This window comes from Macrotis lagotis, unplaced genomic scaffold (assembly GCF_037893015.1).
Source record: "Macrotis lagotis isolate mMagLag1 unplaced genomic scaffold, bilby.v1.9.chrom.fasta BILBYCTG106, whole genome shotgun sequence".
In the NCBI taxonomy this organism is placed as follows: domain Eukaryota; kingdom Metazoa; phylum Chordata; class Mammalia; order Peramelemorphia; family Peramelidae; genus Macrotis; species Macrotis lagotis.
In genome coordinates this window covers 329,051-345,837 of record NW_027422013.1, presented here as the reverse complement: position 1 = coordinate 345,837, position 16,787 = coordinate 329,051, and positions in this window count along the sequence as shown.

Genomic DNA, 16,787 nt, shown 5'->3' with positions numbered 1-16,787 from the left:
TTCTGTGTCAATATTATAATTATGTGGATCATTGAGTATGTCTCATGAAAATACAGTTCAACCAAAGGAAGAATCAAGGAACAGAATCTTATTCCCACTGCCAACTCATTTACCACCACACCCCCAAGCTCTAAAAGGGTAAGGCTGAGTGGAACAATGTCACTTCAAAGAACAGAAGTCAGTCAGTAAACATTTATTAAATTCCTACTGTGTTTTAAGGCACTGAACTATGCTTGAGGCATGCAAAATAGGGTTTTTTAAAAATTCTCTCAAGGAGCTCCCAGTATAATGGTAGAGAACTTGCTAGCACCCAGGTACAAGATACATCCCAGATAAATTGGCAGTAACTAATCAAGAAAAGGCACTGACATTGTGGGGGATGACAAAAGACTTGTCATAGGTGAGATTTCAGCTTGGACATAAAAGAAACAGAAAATCTAGGAGAGATGGCTGAAGATATTTTCCAGGCATGAGGGACAGCCAAGAAAGTATTTTTGGAGGTGGGGAACAGAAAAAAAGGCCAGAGTCATTGAGTTGCCTACTAGCTGTGGAGTGAGTGAGGTAAAAGATTGTAAAGGTTTGGGAGTAGACAGATTATGAAGGGCTGAATTAATTCCAAAGAACTGGAAGAAGAATTTATAAAATTACAACAGCATTATAATTATTTATAATAATTATATATATTATATTTATATAATTATAATAATTTATAAAATTACAACAGCAAAATAGATTTTAACTTAAAACTGTTCACAAAATTTTATTTCCCAAGTCCAGAACAGGAAAGATGAAACAAACCATTTTCTTATATTCATAGAGGGAATGATTTTAAGGTGCAGAAATATAAATACTGGGTAGCTAAGTGACCAGTGGAGAGGTTGCCAAGCCAGAAGTCAGAAAGACTCATCTTGAGTTCATATCAAAGCTCAGGTACCTACTAGCTGTGTGACCCTAGGTAAGTCATTTCAGGAAGTTTGCCTCAGTTTCTCATCTATAAAATGAGCTGGAGAAGGAAATGGTAAAACATACAGGAGATTGTAGACAAGGAAGTATTTGTTTTGGATTATACTGTTATCTTCATAATATCACTTCTTGTAGAATATTCTCCTGGGACAGCTACTCCTGTTGTTGGTCTATAAAAGAGAATCTAGAAAACACTCTCCCTTCCCCAACTTGAACTCCATCAGTCATTCACAATTGCCTTGGGAAAAACCATGCAGGTTGTAAGATGCCTACACTCACCAATGTAGCCAAGAACCTCAGAGCTGAATGTTTCTTTACCAAAGTTGTGGATTTGTCTGTCTGTGTGTGTGTGTGTGTGTGTGTGTGTGTGTGTGTGTGTGTGTGTGTGTGTGTATGTGTGATATTTCAACCTTAGAGAATATGAGCTTTTCATAAGAAAATGCTATTTTAGTCATGTTTTAGCTGTCCAAGACAAAACTCTCATGTTTACCAATTATGAGGATGTAATCAATATTTGTAAATAAATAAAATATTTGAACAGAAAAAGTGCTGATAGCTGTAGTGAGGAGACAGAGAGAAGGAAGGTGGAACCAAGAAATCTTTGGTTCAGAGGTGGTATCTGAGCAATGCTTTCAGTGAAGCTAAGTGAGAGATCAGCAAAATTGCAGTAGTGGAAGGTAGTTGTCCAGCTCCCCATTCCAAGAGCATGAATTCTGCCCACTGGCAAGTCAATTTGGCAAGGACTTTGAAAAAGGGTTAAACCTTGAGTTTTTACTGACTTCCGAAGATCAGTGATTTTATCCCAAATAGAGGCAAACAACATAGGTTACTGACTATAGAGTGGGATCATGAATTCAAGTCTCAGAAGACCAGAGCTTGGTTGCAATCTCTATCACTCTAAACCAGGAACTCTTAGACTCTGCCAAGATGTGAATGACCTGGTCAGGGTCTCTGTCCATAGCTTTGACACTTTGAACCTGTAGAATCATTGAGCTAGTTCGCAGTGGGTCAGACAGGCAACTGTCTCCTGTGATCTCCCTGGGGGATTATTTATCATTGTGTTGCCTAAACTCAGAATTAGTATTTGGAAAACTCAGACCAAGAGAGTAGGGTTCAGACTACAGCTAAGATCAGATTGCTTGGGGCATCCTGACAATTTGATGCTCCATGACCTGAGCCTCCCTGTTATAGCTGAACTTGATACTGAAACAAGACAAGGCCCCTAAAATAAAGATGAGGGCCATGCAGGTTCCTGACATTACCTGGAGGAGTGCATACAACCTGATTCTAGTGAAAGAATAAGCAACATCATGATCATCAACATCATCATTATCATCGTATCCCAGGTATTGTGCTAAGGGTTTGGGATACAAAGAAAAACAAAAGACATTCTAATAGAGGAGACCGCAAAAAATGTACAAACTATAGGAAAAAAGGAAATATTAGCAAAAAGAAGATACTAGAACTAAGAGGAGGTGAGACTGGCTTCCTGTAAAAGTCAGGATTTTAATTAGAACTTAAAAGGAAGCCAAGGAAATTCGTAGGTTTAGTTGTGAACATTCCATTCTTAGGAAATAGCTACAGAAAACACCTGAAGCCAAGAGATGGAGAGTCTTGTTCATGGAACAGCCAGGAAGCCAGTGTCCCTTAATTGAAGGAAACATGTTGGGAAGCTGTGGGAAGACTGGAGAGAGGAGCAGGTTATTAAAGACTTTGAACACCAAAACAAAGGATTTTGTATGTGATCCAAGAAGTGATAGGAACCTATAGGAATTACTGCATCTGGGAATGATATGATCAGAGCTGAACTTCAGGAAAATCATCTCCACAATTGAATGGAGGATAGATATGAATGGAAAAAGAATAGAACATTACGATAGTATGAGTGTTATCAATGGTGGCTGTCTCATAGGAAAGAAAAGGACTTATTCAAGAAATTTTGCAGTTAACCAAGATGGCGGCATGAGTCTAGCATGCTTCCAGTGCTTTTCCTCCAAAATGCTAAATGAAGTCTCTTCACAGACATTAAAGCTACAGATCCCACCAAAAAAAGATCAAAAACATTTTCAACTAAAGACATCATGCAGGGTCCTCAGTGACAAGCTGTCTCTTCTGGAGAATTGGGGAAATAGAGCCCAGCTGAGTGGGAGTGTGGGGAAAGCCTGCAGGAGGCTTTTAGCCACAGTGTAGTCCGCATCCTAAAAGCCAGATAGTAGCACGTGTCCTGGAAGCTAGATAGCAAGTTATTGGGGAAGGTCCCAACATTAGACAAAGTATGAACTCTGGGAAGACTGGGGCATTGCATAGACAGAGTCTGGACATAAAGGAGGAAAGAAACTTCTGCATAGGTAATGCACAGGCAACAACTTGGTCAAAAATAAGCCAGGCATCAGACTCCAGCTCTAGATGCCCCAGGACCAGAGCTCAAACAAAATGAGCAAAAAAACTCAAAAAAGTGCTACCCATAGAAAGTTACCATGCAGATAGAGATATAAAAACGCTACCTCAGAAGAAACAGTGACAAATTACCTACATGGGAACTGTCAAAGGAGTCTATGAATTGGACTCAAATCCAAAAACTCAGAGAAGAGATTAAAAAAAATTAAAAACCAAAGAAGAAAAATGGAAATAAGCAATGAGAGCCATTCAGGATAATTGTGAAAAATTGATCAAAGAAATCAACTACTTTAAAAGTAAAATAATCAACTGGAAAAAGAATGAAACTCATCAAAAAATAAAATCGACCAACTGGAAAAGGAATGAATCTCATTTAAAACTCAAATTGATCAACTGGAAAGGAAATACAACTCAGTAAAAAGTAAAATTAGCAAACTGGAAAAGGAGACACAAAAGTTAAGTGACGAAAATAAAACCCTAAAAATTAGAATTGGACAAATAAAAAAAAAATGAATCTATGAGACACCAAGATTCCATCAAGTAAAGTCAAAAGGCTGAACAAATTAAAGAAAATGCAAGTACCTTTTAGGAAAACCAAATGACTTAGAAAATAAATCCACGAGAGATAATTTATGAATTATTGGTCTACCAGAAAGTCTAGATCAAAAAAAGAGCCTGGAAAATATATTTCAGGAAATTATCAGAGAAAATTCTCACAATATATTTGATCAAGAATGCAAAATAACCCTTGTAAGAATCCACAAAACATCTCCAGAGAGAAATCCAGGATAAAAACTCCAAGGACTATCATAAACAAATTCCAGAATTCTCAAATAAAGAAGAAAAAAATGGCAAGGAGCCAAAAAGAAGCAAGTTAAATGAAAAGGAAACACAATTAGAATTACAATTACACAGGACATATAGGCTTCAGCATTAAAGGATTTGAGGGTCTGGAATATGATATTTCAGAGAGTAAAGGACTTTGGATTGCAACCAAGAATTTACTACCCTGCAAATTCAGCATGTTCTGTCAGGGGGAAAGACGGATGTTCAATGAAATTGAGGACTTCCAAAATTTCCTGATAAAAAGACCAGAATTGAACAGAGAATTCCATCTTCAGAACAAGACTTAAGAGATGCATAAAAATGTAAGTAGAAGGGGAAAAGCAAACAAACAAATGTTAGATGAGAACATTAAATTGTATACAACCCTACATGGGAAGATAATACTTGCACCTATTGAGAACTGTATTTCTCTTAGGATAGTTAAAGGGTTTAACATAGTTGAAGAATTTATACTTAAAGGATATGGATATGGTTGGTTCTTGTCCAAACATAGTGGCACCACTATGTTTGAGTCTAATTACTGTGTGTCTGAATGTACCTGTGCTCAGAATGCTCTACCAGGGGTCAGACACAAGTAGACCAGGTACACACCTGGGGTGTTCAGTCTAAATGAATATTTCATGTTTCCATTGAGTTACTTTAATTCTTCCTTGCTCATAGAGCTCAGTACTGTCTCTGATGAGGGCATCCTTTGCTGGGTGGTCCTGTGCCAATGTCTGTCATGTCTTACAATCAATGCTTGTTTTTAAGAGAGACAGGGTGTCCCAGTACATAGAGTACTTGAAGGTTTTGTATAATTAAATCAGAAGAGACATTACCAGATACTTAGGTGTTTATAGTACAATAGGGGCAGAGGGAGGGATCCTACTTAGAAGGGTTAAAGATAAAGAGATTAGGACCTGATCTTATTTTAATCCATATTTTGGGATTTTGTATCATGACTGGAGTGCTAAAGGGACAGTGGGAGAGAGTGTTCCTGATACTTTGGTTGGGGAGGGCTGTGGGGCTGTAGTTGGAGCACTATAGATAGAGGGAGAAAAGTACACTTAGACGGACAGGATATACTTGAAAACATCATGAAGAAATATGCTTTGGAGGAAGTTCGGACTACAATTGGAGGAAGTAGCTTGGGGAGGTAGTGTACAAATGATTCATGAACTGATTTGGCTTTGCATGATGCTTTGACTCATGAAGACTGTGTGTCTGGTGCATGCTTGAGAAAGGTTAAGGTATGAAGTGATTCTAACTTGATGTGATTCAAGATTCTTGAGGAATGACAACAAATTGTGGTATAATTGTGATGGAATAATACTATGCTAGAAGAAATGATGAACTCAATGATTTTAGGAAAAAACATGAACAAGCTTCTATAAAATAAGTGAGGTTAAATGAGCAGAACCAAGATAATGTTGTATGAAGGAATAGAAATATTGTTTTAAAAACAACTTTTAGCAAATACATCATTTTGACTACTGTAAATACCCAGATTAAATACAAAGGACCTATAAAGGAAAATGTCATTTGAATACAGAGAACAATTGATAAATTAGAAATATGAATGGAGAGATTTTATATATATGTGCGTGTGTGTGTTCACAAATGTATTTGTGTCTGTCTCTATAGGGCAAACGGTAAGGAAGAAAAATAAAGAAAAAAAAGAAATTTACAAAATAATCTTATGTATTTAAAAGAAATAAGCTGTACATAATTCATTTACAGTCTATTTTTAATAAAGATTTTATTTATTTTGAGTTTTACAATTTTTCCTCTAATCTTACTTCCCTCCCCCTCCCCCCACAGAAGGCACTTTGCCAGTCTTTACATTGTTTCCATGATCTACACTGATGCAAATTGAGTGTGATGAGACAGAAATCAGATCCTTAAGGAAGAAACATAAAGTATAAGAGACAGCAAGATCAGACAATAAGATATCAGTTTTTTCCTCTAAATTAAAGGTAATAGTTCTTGGTCTTTGTTCAAACTCCTCAGTTCTGTCTCTGGATACAGATGGGATTCTCCATCACAGACAGCCCCAAATTGTCCCTGACTGTTGCACTGATGGAATGAGCAAGTTCATCAAGGTTGATCATCACCCCCATGTTGCTGTTAGGGTGTACAGTGTTTTTCTGGTTCTTGCAGTCTATTTTTTTTTTTTTTTTTAGTTTTTGCAAGGCAATGGCATTAAGTGGCTTGCCCAAGGCCACACGGCTAGGTAATTAAGTGTCTGAGGCTGGATTTGAACTCAGGTACTCCTGACTCCAGGGCCAGTGCTTTATCTACTACACCAACCTAGCCGCCCCCAAAATATCATCAGTCTATTTTTAAATGGCATTTAATTATACTTTTGAATTAAATTATGCTATGGAAATCATTGTTTTATTCCATAAATTATAAATAAATAAAAATGTTTTAAAAGAATACGAACTTTATTCCTAGATAGTACTAAACTTCTGATTATAGATTTCTTACATTAATCTTAATATAAAAACTTCTATAGAAGTATAATTGACATTTACCCCAAATTCAATAATATCAAAAGCATAAATATTGGAATAGTCAAGCATGGAACTTATTTGTGAGGGAACATACACTGAGGAATATTGACTGGACATTTAAAATGCAAAATCAAATATTTTGGAAAATACCACTAGTAGCTTGCATTTTTAGAACACCTAAAGAAACTTTCTTTTCAGAGAATTACTCCATTGGCCCCCCAAAATTCAAAGGACCCAATTCAGCCCTGAGAAGACCAAATTTGCACTACTTACTATCCTGGCACCATTGCTTGAAAATCATGTGTTAAATTTCATCCTCTGCCCAAGGTTCTTTGATAACATTAAGATATATCAAAGCATCTAACCCATGGTTCCATTCCCACAAACAGTGTTTTCTTAATTGAAAGAAATGTATTCCCTTGCACAGCAGTTCCATTTAGTCAGGAGGATCAGTGTTTTTACACAATAACATTTACTTCAAAAGGTTTAATCACAGATATACAAACTTACTCTTCCCTTCCTTAACACAAGGTCCTGAATCTCCCCTCTCCCCAATATTTCTAAAATAAAGAGCTTTTACTGGGCTGGGGATTGCCAAGACACATATCCAGAAGAAGTGAATGACTCTAAGATATCAAAAATCTGAATGTCAAAGAAAAACACAAATGGTCCATTAAGGCAGTTTGACATCCAAGAACTGAAGCAAGATCCTTTTAAAAAAAAAATTTAAATAATGTTACAAGTGAAATAAGAGCTCTAGAAGAAAATTTCCCAAAAATGAGGACACTACAAGAAAGTCTTAAAGAAAGAATTTACAATTCAACATGAAAGGGACAGAAACATAAGCAGTTAACAGATACCCTAATATTTTGAAACAACCAAATAGATATCATTCATTGTATTGGACAATAACATTGAAACAAAGTCAATAGACAGGAAAATGTGACACAAAGCAACATTTCTCATAATAAATTGTCAATCTTAGTTTATATACTAGAAATTATAAATGTTGAAGTAAATTACTATTGTCGTTCAGTCATTTCAGTCTTCATTGACCTCATTTGGAATTTTCTTGGCTATAAGATATTAGAGTATGTTTGACAAATAATAAAGCATTTTCCATTTCCTTCTCCAGCTCATTTTACAGATTACAGAACTGAGGCAAACAGGGTTAAGTGTCTCTTCCAGGATTACACAGCCAGCAAGTGTCCAGGACCAGGAAGACGTCTTTGTGACTTCAGGTCTAGCTATCACTCTATCTACTACATCACATAATTTCTTAAAAGGTACAATAGGCAGTGAAGTACTATTGATATTAAAAATATATATGCACAAAGTTGTATAGTATTCAAATTCTTAAAGGAAAAGCTAAATGAGTTATAGGTAAACATAAACAGCAAAACTATCTTATTGGGGGACTTCAACCTCCCTCTCTCAGAATTAGATAAATCTAACTATAAAATAAACAAGAAGGGGGGCGGCTAGGTGGCGTAGTGGATAAAGCACTGGCCTTGGAGTCAGGAGTACTTGGGTTCAAATCCAGTCTCAGACACTTAATAATTACCTAGCTGTGTGGCCTTGGGCAAGCCACTGAACCCTGTTTGCCTTGCAAAAAAACCTAAATAAATAAGTAAACAAGAAGGAAGTTAAGAAGTGAATAGAATGCTAGAAAAATTAGATAAGATAGATCACCAGACAAAATTGAATGGGTACAGGAAGAAATATGCCTTTTTCTCAGTTGTATATGGCAACTACACAAAAATCTAAGAATCAAATGTAGTAAGGCAGAAATATTAAATTCATCCTTTCTAAATCATGATGCAATAAAAAATTACATATAATAAAGTGCTATGGAAAGATAAACTAAAAATTAATTTGAAATTAAATAACCTAATTTTAAAGAATGAGTATATCAAATCCCAAATCATAGAAATATTCAGCAATTTCATCCAAGACAACGACAATGACAAGACACCATACCAGAACTTGTGGGATGCCTCCAGAGCTGTTTTTAGGGGAAACTTTACATCTCTAAATGTTTATATGAATAAATTAGAGAAAGAAGAAATCAATGAACAGGGTATATAACTAAAATGGCAAATAAAAATTTCAAAATTAAATCAGAAATTATGAAAATCAAAGGAGAAATTAATAAAAGTGAAAGTATGTATTGAACTAATTAATATAGCTAAGAGTAGAATTTTTTGTTTTGGTTTTTGGGCAATGGGGTTGAGTGACTTTCCCAAGGTCATACAGCTTGTCTGAGGCTGGATTTGAACTCTGGTCCTCATGACTTATTTAATACCATACCAATCAAATTACCAAATAACTATTTTACAGAGCTAGAAAAAAAAATAGAAACAAAATTCATCTGGAGCAAAAAAAGGGTCAAGAATATCAAGGGAACTGATGAAAAAATGTAAAGAAAGGTGACCTTGCCCTACCAGAGCTAAAATTATATTATAGAATAGTGGTCACCAAAATTGCTTGATGCTGGTTAAGAAAGAGAGTAATGGACTAATGGATTGGATAGTGGTAAATGACAATAGTAATCTATTGTTTGACTAACCTAAAGACATTAGTTTCTGGGATAAGAACTCACTATTAGGTCAAAACTTGTGGGGAAAACTAGAAAATAGTATGACCAAAAACTAGGTCTAGACCCACATTTTATACATATCAAAATAAGGGCAAATTGGGTTTAGAAATTTAGAAATAAGATTTAGAAATAAAGGGCTCAGGCAGCTAGGTAGCTCAGTGAATAGAGTACCAGCCCTGGAGTCAGGAGTATCTGAGTTTAAATCCAACCTCAGCCACTTAATAATTATCCAGCTGTGTGACCTTGGGCAAGTCATTTAACCCCACAGCCTTGCAAAAAAAAAAAAGAAATAAAGTGCTCTATCTGTCAAATCTATGGAAATGGGAGAAATTTAAAACCAAACAAGAAATAGATCAAATTAAAAATTGCAAAATGGATGATTTTGACTATATTAAATGAAGTTTTTGCACTAATAAAAACCAATGCTGCCAAGATTAGAAGGAAAATAGCTCTGACAGCTTGAAATTCTGATGAAGATCTCATTTCTAAAATGTGTAGAGAACTGAATCAAAGTTATAATGGTTTGCAAGCCATTTCTCAATTGATAAATGGTCAAAGGTTAAGAACAGGCAGTTTTCAATTGAAGACATTGAAGCTATATATATATATATAGCAAAATGAAAAAATACTACAAATCATTGCTGATTAGAAAAATGCAAATTAAAGCAACTATAAGGTACTATATCACACCTATCAGATTGATTAAAATGACAAAAAAGGAAAATGATTAATGTTGGAGACATTGTAGGAAGATTGGGACATTAATGCTCTGTTGGTGGAGTTGTGAACTGATCCAACCATTCAGGAGAGCAATATGGAACTATGTCCAAAAAGCAATAAAATTGATCATACCCTTTGACCCAGAAATACCAATACTATGCCTATATCTATAAGGAACCAAATTGCCAAAATCAAAAATTACCACCATAAAGGTGGAAATTAAAGTAATAATTCAGAGCTATTTTGCCCAACAGAATGCCAACAAATCTGACAATATAAGTGAAATGGAAGAATATTTACAAAAACATAAACTACCCAGATTAACAAGAAAATAAACACTTAAGACCATTTCAGAAAAAAATGAAATCAACAATAAACTCTGTAAGAAAAAATCTCTAGGATCAGACTGAATTACAAGTGAATTTTAATAAATATTTTTATAGTGAGTAAACCTATATAATAAAATAGAAATAATAAATAGAAATCAGAAAGTTTTAATTGATTATCATAAAACAGAAAGCACACAAGAATGAATGGAATCTTTGCTAGAAATGGAATGAGATCTCAATTCAAATCAAGAGAAACCCCTGTCTTACACAAGAGGAATGGATCAAACATCTCCAGGGAAGCAAGCTAGAAATAAGGGATGAGTTGAGGAGCTGGCTTCCCCTGCATTTCAGTCTCATCTATGGTCTTTTAAATCTTCTCTCCCCAAGTGTATGTCAGACCTCTTGTAAGGAACCAAGTCCCCCCCTTATGTAGGTACATAGGAGTTTCATGCTGGCTGAGTGTCCTCTCCTCTGATAAGGAATGTCAACGTCTTTTCCATATGGAGCATCTCACAAAATGTCCCTGGCCTGTTTAAAAACAAACAAAAAAAACTTGTGATTCTAGACCCAAAGTGAAAAATCTCTCCTCTTTTTCTCTTGTTTTTTCAAATGATGGTCTATTTATCAAAGTAGCTATGTTCTTGAAAAGATAAATTTTTAGGGGCAGCTAGGTGGTGCAGTAGATAGAGCACCTGCCCTGGAGTCAGGAGTACCTGAGTTCAAATCTAGCCTCAAGACACTTAATAATGACCTATCTGTGTGGCCTTGGGCAAGCCACTTAACCCCATTTGCCTTGCAAAAACCTAAAAAAAAAAAGAAAAATTTCTCACAGACATCCTTGAAGAATAGTTCAAAGATTCTCCTTTGGAAAATGGAAAAAAATACAAGTGTCCAATTCTTAAAGAAATATAATGAATCAAAAATGGCAGCCAAGACATCTCTTGGTAACCTTTTGTGTGCTTTAAGTATGCAGTCTCTTTTCATAATAAATTAAATAACAGAAAGATGTGAGTAGGAAAATTCCAGTACCAATAATAATGTCTGCTACTCATTTTGTTGTTGTTGTTGTTGGGTTTTGAGTTGTGTCCAAGGCACCTGGGGTTTTCTTGGCAGAGATACTGGAGTGTTTTGCTATTTCCTTCTGCAGTTCATTTTACAAAGAAAGAAACTAAGATGAACAAGGTTGATTGACCTGTCCAGGGTGACATAGCTAATAAGTGTCTGAGGTCAGATTTGAGCTCATGAAGCTGAATTTTCCTGACTATAATCCCTGTGCATGACCTTGGCTGTGCTGTGGCCCCTTCTAACCCCAGTGTAACAAACCATTCTGCAATACCTTCCAAGTTTTCTTGAGCTGGAAAATCATTTCACTCAGTCTTCCTGTGGGTTCTACCAGTCTAAAATATAGTTAGTGTCAATTCATATTGAACATATCAATAGCAAAATTAGCTATAATCATATGATCATATCAATAGATGATGAAAAGCCTTTAACAAATTATAGCCTCCATTCCTATTAAAAATACTAGAGAGCCAAGGAATAAAAGGAGTTTTCCTTAAAATGATAAGCAGTATCTGTCAAAAATCATCAGCAACCATTATATTTAATAGGGATAAATTAGCAGCCTTTCTAATGTTGGGATGAAACAAGGCTGCCCATTACCACCCCTATTATTCAATATTGTATTAGTAATGTTAGCTTTAGCAATAAGAAAAGAAAAAGAAACTGAAGGAATTAGAAGAGTCAATGAGGAAACAAAATGTTCACTCTTTGAAGATGATGTGAAGATATACTTAGAAAACTCCACTTGAAATAATTGGCATCTTTAGCAAAATAATGGGATATAAAATAAATACACATAAATCATCAGCATTTCCATACATGACCAACAAAGTCTGAGAGCAAAAGATAAAAAGAGGTATTTTCTTCATCGTACCAACAGACAACATAAAAATTTGGGAATCTATCTCCCAAGACAAATCCAGAAACTATGTGAACACGATTACAGAATACTTTTTCTGGACAATAAAGTCAGATCTAAACAACTGAGAAAATGTCAATTACTTATTAGGCAGAGCTAACATAATAAAAATGGAAATTAAATTACTTATCCAGTATCCTACCAAACTATCAAAAAAAATTTTACACAGCTAGAAAAAAATAACAAAATTAATCTGGAGCAACAAATAGTCAAGAATATCAAGGGAATTAATGAAAAAATAAATGCAAAGGAAAGTGGCCTAGCTGTACAGATCTAAAATTATATCAGAAAGAGACAATCAGCAAAACTATCTGGTTCTGGCTAAGAAATAGAGAAGTAAATCAACGACATAGATTAGGTAATATTAAATGAATAGTAAATGGCTATAGTAAGCTATTATTTGATAAACCCAAAGACTCTAGCTTCTAGGATAAGTACTCACTAAGTGACAAAAACTGCTGGGAAAAGTGGAAAGTAGCATGGCAAAAACTCATCATAGACCCACATATCATATTCTATACCAAATAAGTTTGAAATGGCTACAGGATTTAGACATAAAAGGTGTTACCATAGACCGATTAAGAGAGTAAGAAATAGTCTATATGTAAAATCTATGGAGAGGGGAGAAGTTTTTGACCAGACAGAGATAAAGAACATTACGAATTGTAAAGTGAATGGTTTTAACTACATTAAATTAAAAAACTTTTGCACAAACAAATCCAATGCATCCAAGATTAGAAGGAATGCAGCTGGGAAACAATTTTCATAGTTTTTCTGTGAAAGGACTCTAAAATATACAGAGAACTGAGTCAAATTTTTAATATTACAAGTCATTCTCCAGTTGATAAATGGTCAAAGGATATGAACAGGCAATTTTCAGCCATCACCATCAGCCCCAACAATTCCAAATGGACAGAGCTTAAAGTCAGAGCCCCCATAATACTTCATTCCCTCTAATCTCTTCTGTTGGATTTTTCACCTGTTTTCTTTTTCTTTTTGCAACTATGTTATTTGGGAAAGTAAGTGATCAAGACAAAACAGAAATGTCACTGAGATACAGCATAATGGATATTATTCTCATAATATTCTTTCTGGAATTCATAACTTATTAGTTGCAACTTTTCTTTCCTCTCTTTATGCCTTTTTTGGGGTGGGGAGCTTCATAGTCTCTGCCAGTAGCTACAGGGTAATTCTTCTATACAGGCATCACAAGCAAGCCCAGCCAGTCCACTGGAGTGGTGTTCTTTGCAGTAGAGTTTGAATGCTTGCCAGTTCAGCTTGAAAAAGGACCTCAGTGTCTATTGCCTTATCTTGTCAGGTTATCTTCAGAATCTTCCTAAGACAATTTAAATGGAAGTGATCCACTATCCTTCTATGATATGTTCAGTTTTCACAGGCATACAACAATGAAATCAGAACAATAGATCTGTAGGCCTTCAGTTTGGTAGGCAGTCTACTACTTCTTTCCCAAACTTTCCTGCAGGGCCTCAGGTAGCCACTGAGCTGCCTCTGACAGTGTATGTGTGAGCCTTATCATCTTTGTATACATCTCTGGAAAGTATATTACTGAAGTAAGTGAACTTATCAATAGAGTTCAAATTTTCTCCATTTGCTCAAACCAATGTGTCCACACATGAATGGTATGATACTGGCCTGTGGAGAAGCCTGTGTTTTATTTAGGACAGTAACAGAGTTGATTCATTCTTTGCTGCACCAGAGACTCAGAGGCTACATTGATTTGGCAGTCATCTGTGAACAAAAGACCACTCATCAATGCACTCTTGTAAAAAGCTTGTAGCCTTTTCGACTTAAATAATTTACATCAGTCCAGTACCGACCATGATGCTGTTTATATCCTTACTGAAGGCATCTGACAACATTGTTGAAAATGTCATGCTATAATTACACATGTAGAGTCAATATTAGATTGCTTTCTGTCAGAGGGAGGGGGGGATAAGGGAGAGAGGGAGAAAAATGTAAAACTCAAAACCTTGCCAAAAAGATTGTTGAAAACTACCACTGCATATTGTTAGAAAAAATGAATAAAAATATTCAAAACAAAACAAAACCATCATGCTAAAAAGCAGAGCAAGCATACCATCTTGCTTTCTCCCATTGGTGGCTTGGGAAACAGAAAAGCCTTGTCCGTTATCTAGGATCTGGGCAATAATGCTATTATCATTCTGATGTACAATACTGTTGAATTTCTCTGGACAACAAAATTTTCACATAATTTTTCCCAAACTCTCATGACTAACAACATCCAAGTCTTTGGTAAGAATGCAAAAATACTATGCTCGGATCTATGTTCTGATGCTGGAATTTCTCCTGCAGTCCAAGCATTATATCCATGGGACCATTCCTCAGTACTTCCTGAAGCCTCATTGGCTCTCAGGTAGATGATCATCTTGCAGAGGAAATATCAACTCATATAATGTGATTTCCTTAGCCATTCCAAGCAAATTGTTACCCCAGCAATTTCCAATTTGGGACTACAATAAGAAGAGTAGTTATGACAAGTGTTGTCCATAGAGATCTGTTTTTCTTTTGATTTCTGTGAGGTATTGACCAAATAATAGGAACCTCGGATATTGATATTTCAGTATCCTTTGGCTGACACAAAGGGGAAAAATTCCAAGAATCATCTACTTGAGATCCCTCCCTAACCTTTGTATCCTATTCCTAAGGCATCTCCTGCTTCTAAGAAATGGAAGATTAATGTAATATCTAGCATCAGATCCAGGTTTCTTTGATATGGTGATTGCATTCCTCTTACTGGAGATTTCAGAAAGTCATCCTGACCAGAGGATATTCATCTGTTATCAGGGTCAATATATGAATTTCCTCCCTCAAAGAGCATAGAGGTATCTGGGAATTTGTGAGTCATTGTTGATCAGCTCATAGGGGCTAATGGTTGAGGAACATGCAGCCAGGAAAGTAGAGGTTTGCATCAACCAGAGTTGATACTAATGACATTTCATCAAGATGCAATTGAGGAACTAAGAGAAAATAAAAGTGCTCACCAGGAGAAAGATGGTTTTGGTGGCTCTGGTCTCACAGGAGGCTCTGGGAAGGAGCTAAGATGAATTTTCCAGACCTGCTTGTGATGCCATGTAGCTACTGGTGGAGACCATGAAACTCCTCCCCCTCCCCCCCAAAAAAGCATAAAGAGAAGTTTCAACTAAGTTATGAATTCCAGAAAGAATATCATGAGAACAATTTCTATTATGCTGTATCTCAGTGATATTTGTTTTGTCTTGATCCCTTACTTTCCCAAATAACAAGGTTGCAAAAAAAAAAAAAACCAGGTGAAAAATCCAACAGAAGAGACTAGAGGGAATGAGGTATTATGGGGGCTCTGACTTTAAGCTCCACCCATTTGGAATTGTTGGGGCTGATGATGATGGCCTGAAAACCACTCAGGAAGCAGATCATACTGAGGGAAAGGTCCCAAACTACTTTGTGAAAGTAGAAAATGATTTGGCAGCCAAGTCCCTCCAGGAAATTCATCAAACCCACAACTGCCATCGTCTGAGGGATGCCCCTTGCCCGAAGGACCAAGAAGTTCAACAAGACCAGCTGAGTGACAATGGAGTCTATAGGTCTCACCCTGTGTCCACTGAGAAAAATACAAAGATGAAGACAGAAATAAAGAAGGCATTCCCTAGAACCCCAACTCCTATATGAGAGCAGAAGGCAACACTCAGGATTATTAAAACAAAATTCATTAGGAAAAAGCACAAAGTCAATAATATCAAGGAATTGATTTAAAAAATATAGAGAAAGGAAAATTCACAGTATCAAATCTAAACCTATAGTACAAGGCAGTTATTATCAGAACTATCTGGTACTGGTTAATAAAAAAAAAAGGTCTATCAATGGAGTAGAAAATACATCAAATTACAGCAGTAAGTAAATATAATAGCTTTGCATTTGACAAATTCAAAGACATGATTGAGGGTTTAAGAATTCATTATTTGGTAAAAAATTATTGGGGAAATTAAAAGTCTGGCAAAAACTGGACATAAATCATCTTATACCATTTACCAAGATAGGGTCAAAATGACTTCATAAGCTGAATATTGGAATATATTTCTTGTCACACTTATGGGTAGGTGAACAATTCATGAATTAACAAGAGCTAGGAAGCAGTGTAAGGCCCAAAATGGATAATTTCAGTTTAGATTACAAATGAGTATATATGGCTAAGATCAGAAGCAAAGCAGAAAATTGGGGCAGTTTATAAGAATTTCTTAGAATGTTGGGGCAGCTGGGTGGTACACAGATAGAACACAGGCCCGGAAGTCAGGATGGCCTGAGTTCAAATCCAGCCTCAGACATTTAATAATTATCTAGCCGTGTGACTTTGGGCAAGTCACTTAACTACATTGCCCTGGAAAAATCAAAACAAAAAAACAAGAGTCTCTCAGATAACAATCTCATATCTCAAACATATT